At 39.3% G+C, this 8,136-nt stretch overlaps 1 protein-coding gene across 2 annotated transcripts in view; it reads right to left on the bottom strand.

Annotated features, from left to right (window-relative positions):
• The window catches only part of pot1 (protection of telomeres 1 homolog), an 86,715-nt gene extending 78,938 nt beyond the window's left edge, over nt 1-7,777 (bottom strand). Inside the window, exon 1 of one of the 2 annotated variants that reach the window (XM_012874949.3) lies at nt 7,632-7,777. The gene's annotated coding sequence lies outside the window, so the exon portion shown is untranslated. The remainder of the gene's footprint in view (nt 1-7,631) is intronic. The other variant, XM_012874948.3, reaches the window with a different exon arrangement.
• Nucleotides 7,778-8,136: the final 359 nt, after the last annotated feature.

The raw sequence follows: 8,136 nt of genomic DNA on the forward strand, positions 1-8,136 counted from the left end.
CCAGCAGTGTTCCTACACATTTTACATGTAAATAATTCCCCCTTTTCCAGACTCAATTCTCAGTCCATTATGGTAATTTTAAAACACATGTATGCAGGCAGGCAGCAAAGAAGAATGGAAATAATGAAGGAAGAACACTTGGAGGAAATGTGAGTATATGAGTATACTTTTCCTTAAAAGTATCCTGATAATAAAGACAGAAGACAAACAAATGAAAGGAATTCAACAAGAAGCCACCAGCTGGCAGGACACAGTCGGTTGATCTCCAGCACTAATCTGCCCACATGTCAGGCAGGCCACCTGAGCCGCCTGTAGCCTCTCCGCTCCTCTGAGCACAACAAAGTCTCAGCATTCATCTGCTCTGGGTGATAAGTGATACTCAGTTAAAAAAGCAATAACAGAACAAACCGGACTAATGCAAGCTGCTATACAATAAATACTAGAACCCAAACAGAAATGAAAGAAAAGATGGATCTAACATCAGCATCAGATCCGATTCATCATTGGCCTACAGCGAAATACAAGAAGGTCAAAGACGTAAGAAGTTTTATGGGAGGGCAAAGGTAAAAATCTTCCTTTCCAAACGTGAAGATTAATAAAAAAAATGACATGAGAAGCTGTGTCCATGAGTTTATAAACACATTAATAAATGCATACACCATATGTTTTCAAATACTGTAACAATGAAAGCAGCAGAAGGATGAGCCACATAAGCACCACTGGCCTGGGCAGCACCTCATCCGTTTGATTCCAGTGTTGTAGGATAACTTAAGGGGCCTCAATGTGTGCGATGAAGATACATTTTATCTGTTCAGCACCACAAATCATCAGTCTAATCCTATGGCCCCTAGGTTCAAACATGTCTAGGAGCTCGCAATGGTGGAGTTCAACTGTTAAATCTGAGGAAACCTCCCAGGAGGCAGAGAGACATAATCTTTCAGAAGGGCTCACTAATGATATGCTAATGAAAACAGACCACCAATGGCAACTGATTATGGCTCAATGGTGAGTGGAAGAATACAGTGTATTAAACAGAACTGTATGGCCATAAGAATGGTCAATACTAGTGGACTAACAACAAACTTTAACAAAGCTACACAACTCTGTCTTTGAAGTCCTTTCCTTTCTTTCTCGCATCAATATCCCTATATGTATCTGATTCAGAATCAGATTCTGGTAGAGTTAATAGTTACTTTAAATCTCATTACATTTTTATTGTAAATGAAGATAAAAATCCTCCAATCCTTTAGGCTTAAGTTCTGCTCCATCTGTAGCGACGCTACAGTGAAAACTGCATGATAGTAGATTAATTCGAGCTTTTGAAGAAAGCCGCACATACACAAACAAACAGGATGTTTTTTTTTTTTCAAACTTATTGATAATTTAATACTGCACTTATTTTACAAACGCTTCAGCATAAAAAGCCTGCAAAGTTGTGAATCACTCAAAAAATAACATTAAGAAGAGAGAGACCTGTATATATTCTCAGTTATCCGGGCTCATCGCAACAGCAAACAGGCTTAAAATGGAGGCGGCCGGACTTTCGTTCAGTTCTTTCTGAAAATGCTTTGACACCTATCCAAGAGCCTTTGGCGCATTCTAGCCAGATGCAAGTCAATGATGCACCCGTTACTGTCCTGGGTCGTTGATTAGTATCTGACTTGGAATGCCTGTTCCAGGCATCTTTTTCAGAGGCTTTTTTGTTTCCAAATCCCTCAAATATTCAGTTTTAATAAATTCTTACCGAGTTCCCAAACCAGCAGTGTCAGTGCGAGCTGAATTCTTGCGGTATTTGTACATTCGCAAACACACGAGACTCCATCATGTACCGCTTCCGCTCCAACACCTGGAACTGGTGTGCATTTAGCGCGGTCCGGTTATGTCTAGCTCGGTTCAGTTCAGTCTGCTGACCATTTACACACGAGAGTTATCTCGGTTACCGAGCTTGGACTGGTCTCAGCTCGGTTAAAAAGGGTAGTGTAAACGGGGTTATAGAGTGCTACACATTATCAATCTGGCTGGCCAGGTTAGTGTCAGTATGTGCTTACAATAAATCCCCAAATTATCCATACACCAAAATTTAACCAAAAACTTTATTTCAAACAGGGAATAAGACAGGTATATCTTAAAAGATAATACATCAATGTAAAATTATGATTAGTTTTGAAAGTAGTAATTTTTTTGCCTTTTAAAAAGGTATATAGCCACGTAATATGCTGATAAAAAAGACCACAAACCGTTTGACCATGATAAAATAAAGTAACCTACACCAAGCCTCTATCCTGATAATGTTTTGATGTTCCTTTTTGTGGATACAAATAGCCTCAGCAGCCAACGCCATGAGCAGATATAAACATGTGTGGCGCCATCTACCGGCAGTATCGCAGAACTATCATAATGCCGGTTTGCTTAATTAATAAAACAGTATTAAATAATGCTAGACCGAGTCTGACCCTCTGCAATGCCTCGCAATAAAGGGGCTGCACGGCATGATCAAAGACCAACGATCTACAACAACTTTAAGAGGCTCGTATCAGAACATTTACTCACTTCAGTCAACTCTGCGGCCACATCTGATCAATCGGTAGGTTTAGTGTCCGTGTCAGTGAAGACCAACTCCTCTTGGACTCATATATTTTTTTTGCCATTTTTTTCCCACTGGATCTTGTACTATTCCATCACACCATGCTGAGAGATGCTAATAGCCGTTAGCTGCTTCCTTGTTTTAACCCTTGCTGCACACGCGCAGTGTTGTACATCCTCTGTTATTGAAATAAACACAAAAGGCTTTATTTACTAACAAATTGCCATAAAACTTCAAAGTAATAACTAATACGGCAGCAGGATGTGATAATCTTTCATAAAAACTTTGTATGCAACCAGAGCGAGCTACTGACGTATGAATAAAAAGTCAAATAACGTGGCTATGCACCTTTACAAAGGTTGACATTTATATGCTTCTCAACAATTTGTTCATTAATTAATGTTACTTTATTACCATTACAGCAATCAAACCCTTCTGATGAGCCACTTTTGTCATGTTTCCACTGTAATTTGAAAGAGTTTTGATGTTGGAAGGCCTCTATTCTTCAGCTCTCTCCTCTCATTCTCTATCAGATACAAGTCAGGACTCTAGCTGGGATCCTCCATAAAGTTACTATTACTTTTAGTCAGAATAATGATGTTGGTCAAAAGGTAATTTTAAACCTAAATCTACCTGGGAGTATGAATATTTCTGGGCTTAAGGTGTTAGCATGCACCCATGGGAGGATGAGAACCCAGAGAATGCCACGGTCACATCAAAGGAAACTGTCTAACCTTACTCATCCAGCTGTCCAGCAGGAGACCGCTGGTGTCCCACGTCGTGTGATCTACCCCACAGTGAGTGGCCACCGCTTCAAAAGCACAGAGGGTGCAATCGGTTTTTACCTTTCAAAGGCAGTTTCTGATGAAACACATAGCAAAGGTGGCAAAGTGCTGCTTACTGTCCTGGTGTATATCTAAGTTCAGGATGATAACAGGATGACAAGTTGGTGAAGGACCTCTTTTATTTTTCCACAAAGAATAAAGATTCTAGAAAGAATAACGATTCTATGTCATACAGTATATTAAATTTGTTTGTCAATTATTGAAGAAAAACAGATATCAATACACAAAAAATATTTTTATTTGTTTTGTCAAAACATGTCTCTCTGTCATGATTTGGGGTTTTGTTATTGGTTTATTTTGTACTTCTTTCTATTTTATTGATTCTGCCTTAGGTTTAGGTTTTGTCTTAATTTTTTGTCTATAGTTTGAGTTTTGTTGTGGTTTGCTTTTGTTCTTTATTTTATATTATCAGTCAGGGTTCTGCAATCTTTTAGTTCAGTTCACCTGCCATCTCACCTCCCTGTTTTCACCCAATCAGTTTGTCACTCCCCTGTCAGCAGTCACCATCGTATCAGCTTCAGTTTACTCCCAGTCACTTCCCTGCCTCTGATTAGTTCCACCTGTTTTCCTGTAATTAGTTTCTACTCAATTCACCTGCTCACTCCCCTATTTATACCTGCCTCTGTCTCCTGCACGAGGCCAGATCATTGTCTTTCAAGCCGTTGGTGAGTTTAGTCCAGCATTTCCCTTTGCCTGTTGATTTAAACCAAGTGCCTGTTTTGACAACCTGATTCCTGATCCCGTTTTTTCCTGCCCTGTCTGACTGCTTACCCGTTTTACCGACCCGAATCTGCCTTAGGATTATCCGAGCTTGCCTTATCCCTGTCTGTACTCCTGCCTGTTTTGGACTGCTTTTCATGTACCGATTTTTGGACTGCCATACTGACCATTGAGCCTGCCTGCCCCTACATTGTCAAGATTGCCTCCAATAAACCTGTTTTTTCACTCATCTGCTTGTCCGGCCTGAATACTGGGTCCTCTGTCCCCGATTCGTGACACTCTATTGACAATGAAATCGAATATCACTTTATAACACTCCTTTACTCCCATCACCAGCTACTGTAAAACATTTTTCGGGAGGATGTAGCAGAGAAGAAATACTAAAGATTTAAACGACCTCAGATGTAATATTGATCAGAACAAACCTTCAGTATTGGTATCACTCAACCTTATTGCAACAGTTGACCAAACACTGAAACGGTTCAAATGTTGGTCGACTGATTTCTCACCAATAGGAAATTATGTCACTATAGGAAACTTTTCAGAATGTTATGACCTAAATTATGGTGTTCCCCTAGGCTCCGTTTTAGGTCCCACTCTAATATTTAAGCTGCTGTTAGGTGGTGTCATCAAGAGACATGGCAATCATTCTCATGGCTATGCTGATGGCACACCTCTAAAATGACTGTCTCCTAATGACCCCAGAACGATTGATGCACTTTATTAATTGTATTTTAGATGTTAAAGGATAACTCAGCCCCAAATCAACTTGTAATAAACTGTAAACATGGTTGTCCTATAGTGCTGTCTACATATCCTGGTCATTATTTTGACAATTTATTGCAAAATTATGTTACTCTTTAGAAGAAGCCAGACCTTTTTAAATGTGTTGCTGAAATTTCTTGAAGGGCATTCTTTTTATCCCAACATTTATGTATCATACAAACTCTACAATTTTAGGTTTTGTAGAATAATTTATGATGGTTATTACCATGCTTTATCATGACAGGAGCAGCTTAATTATTTTCCAGTCTATAGTGTCTGGGAGGTTTCCCGTTTCAAGAGGTCTACCCCAGACCTGCCTCATTTCTTGTTTTCTATTTGCAATCATCACTGAACGTTTATTTTGAAATAATTCACACAATCTGTATATTCACAGTGTAACCATTTTTGCTATAGAGAAATCCAGACGTCCCAACCTGCCGATGAAAATGACAAATCACATAAACCCGAAGCTACTCGGGAATTTCCAGAAGACTGATCCTGTAATTCCACACCCTCCGCTCCTGTACGTGTCCGTTCAGTTCCAGATCGCTTCCGTGAGTCCATGAAAAGCAAAGCCAACTACATCCACGGTTACTTCGTCTAGCTCCGCTCCAAAGTTTCTTGGAGCCCGAGGAGAGCCTGTGTGGCTTCACTTTAAATCAGCAAAATCACGACTTTTGCGTCGCTAGAATAATGTCTGTGGCCTCGCTTAACCTTGCATCACGTCACATCGCTTCTGTGTTGCGCCTGCAGATTTATCATGTAAATCTGTCGCTTAAGCTACCGCATCCGGGCTGGGTGTGAACGCACCTTAAGACAATAATTAAACTTACAATAGAAAATTTAAAAACCTGCATTCATTTTTAATATGTGACTACAGGGAGAAGTTTCTATTTTTGGTGGAGTGTTGTTGTTAAAAGGTGAAGGTCTATCAACATGTGTTTATTCTGCTCTCTCCATTTATGTTTTTAAGTTACCATGGAAAGAAATCTACAAACACCAGCACCTAACAAAGCAAATACCTAGTTTACAAAGAACAAGGAGTGATTACAACTCCTTATTATTTATTTATTATTATTTAAATTTTACCTTTAAGTCACATGGATTAATAACGTCTGGAGCTGCTAGAATCATTGTGGAATTTCATTCTACACAAAATATCTAAAATGATAGGGGGGTAACATTTTTAGAAGCTACAGCTACATTGTTTCTAAATATCAACAGGCTTTACTCTCATGAAAACTGTGTCTTATTCAATATTCCACCACATAAAGAAATGTTATGGAACAACAGTAATATTACGACAGAAGCTTCTGTAAAAAGAACTAGGTTGAAAGACGTATATCTTTGTTGCAGAGTTGTTTGCAAAAAAAAAAAAAAAAAAAAAAAAAATCACCTTTTGTAGCTCTGGAAACCTCCTGAAAACCAATTGCGTTCCACTTAAATATAAAGTTCAACTGTGATATCACCAGAAGGAAGGTTTTTCAGGACGCTGTTTTTTTTTTTTTTTTTTTTTTTATAAGAAATCAGAAGAACGCATAAATGAACCACTTTTAATACTGTATTTTAAATACAATAAAGGACCATTTTAACACACCATCAAAAATCAGGCCTAAGAAAGTTAATTATACAAGAAAAAAACTTAAACTTTTATCATAAGTCTGATCTAAATTTCTCATGCATAAAGCAAGGTTCTCTTAACCTGACAACAGCCAGCTGCATGTATCGCTCCGCCTAGCTCCATACATGCATCTGGCTGTTATCAGGTTAAGGTTCTCTGGGTTCCTCCCAAACTTCTATGGGTTCTTGATTGACTTCACCTCCTACGTAAATCTTTCAACTTTACTCCAATAGGAAGGCAGAATACACCCTGGCACTCTGACGCCAGAATTTCTCCATTGTGGGACAATATAGGTGTTTCTATTTATTTGGGTTGATGTCAAGCTGTAGTCTACCTGTGTCTGTCAGATAAGACGAATAAAGTTTGGAAAGAACGCGGGTTCGTTTTTAGCAGTTAGCGCCACTGTGGAGAGCTGCAAGGGAAGGTTCTCTGTTCTGTTGTGAAAGGAACGTTCACCAACTTCCATTTATGAACCTGGAACCTTGTTTTAGAACCTGACCCTGCTTTAAGCTTCTCCATAACGTTCTGCCTGACCTCTCTGCTGTGGTCCTTGTTCTTCAGGATGCTGCTTGTTCTCTAATGTTGTCTTAGCAGCAAACGTTGCGGCTACTGAACATTGCACAATAAATAACCGATCCTGTTAGATTCAGCAATTGTATACAGATTGTAACACGTCACAAAGTAAATGTTTTGAGAATAACAGCAGCTAAAACCTGGCCTCCTATAGTTGAAACAGACTAAAAAGGTAAACATGAGCTATTAAATAAGTATTTTGCATCTTAAACGAATCCCAGTTAGTCGTTTAATGCAGGCCGTAAGCAATGATGGTGTGTCAAGATTATAGAAACCAGTGAAGTAGCGCTTATCATTATTTGCTGGTTTGTCAGTATCCACTGCAAACCAAAACAGAACGATTTTCAAACCAAGTTTGGTCCTACACAGGATCTCAGATAAGGACAGAAGCGTCAAACTCCCCAGAAAATGCGAGATAGTGAACATAACTTCATGTCGACGCAATAAACAGGAGCAGTGTCCGTCTGTAAGTCATTACATGGAAGAATTGGAAGCCGGGGAAAATAGGAAAAACGCTACTTACGGCTGCCGGAAACAATTTCGCTCTCCCTCGTTTTATTTCGAACTGGCAGGAAGCTTTATCGACGCGCATGCGCACAAGAGAATAAAAGGCGACGTAAAAAAGGAAACTAAACTTAGGCAATATAAGTCACAGATTCCACATATAACCAATCACAACAAAAGCATTGTTTTAACCATAGACATAATATAAGAGTGGACCCCGCATTGACTGTCGCGGCGCAGGAATTACGGCCGCCATCTTGGGGCGGTCGACCTGCTACCCTCACCTGCTGATTCAAGATGAACACACTAATGATACCTCAGCACTGTGCGGCGTATTTTTGTTTAAATCGACGGACTATTGACGTCAGGTCTCGAGGGATAACTTTTCACAAGTAAGATTAAAAGATATTGTTTATATTAGAATGTGATTTTTATAATATTAGATACCGAGATACAGGTCTACATGTCCAAGTTTTTGTGACTTAGTCTCTCCAAAATTGCATCAAGTCCGTGGGGGCATCAGA

Source organism: Fundulus heteroclitus, chromosome 2 (assembly GCF_011125445.2).
Source record: "Fundulus heteroclitus isolate FHET01 chromosome 2, MU-UCD_Fhet_4.1, whole genome shotgun sequence".
NCBI classification, from domain to species: Eukaryota; Metazoa; Chordata; class Actinopteri; order Cyprinodontiformes; family Fundulidae; genus Fundulus; species Fundulus heteroclitus.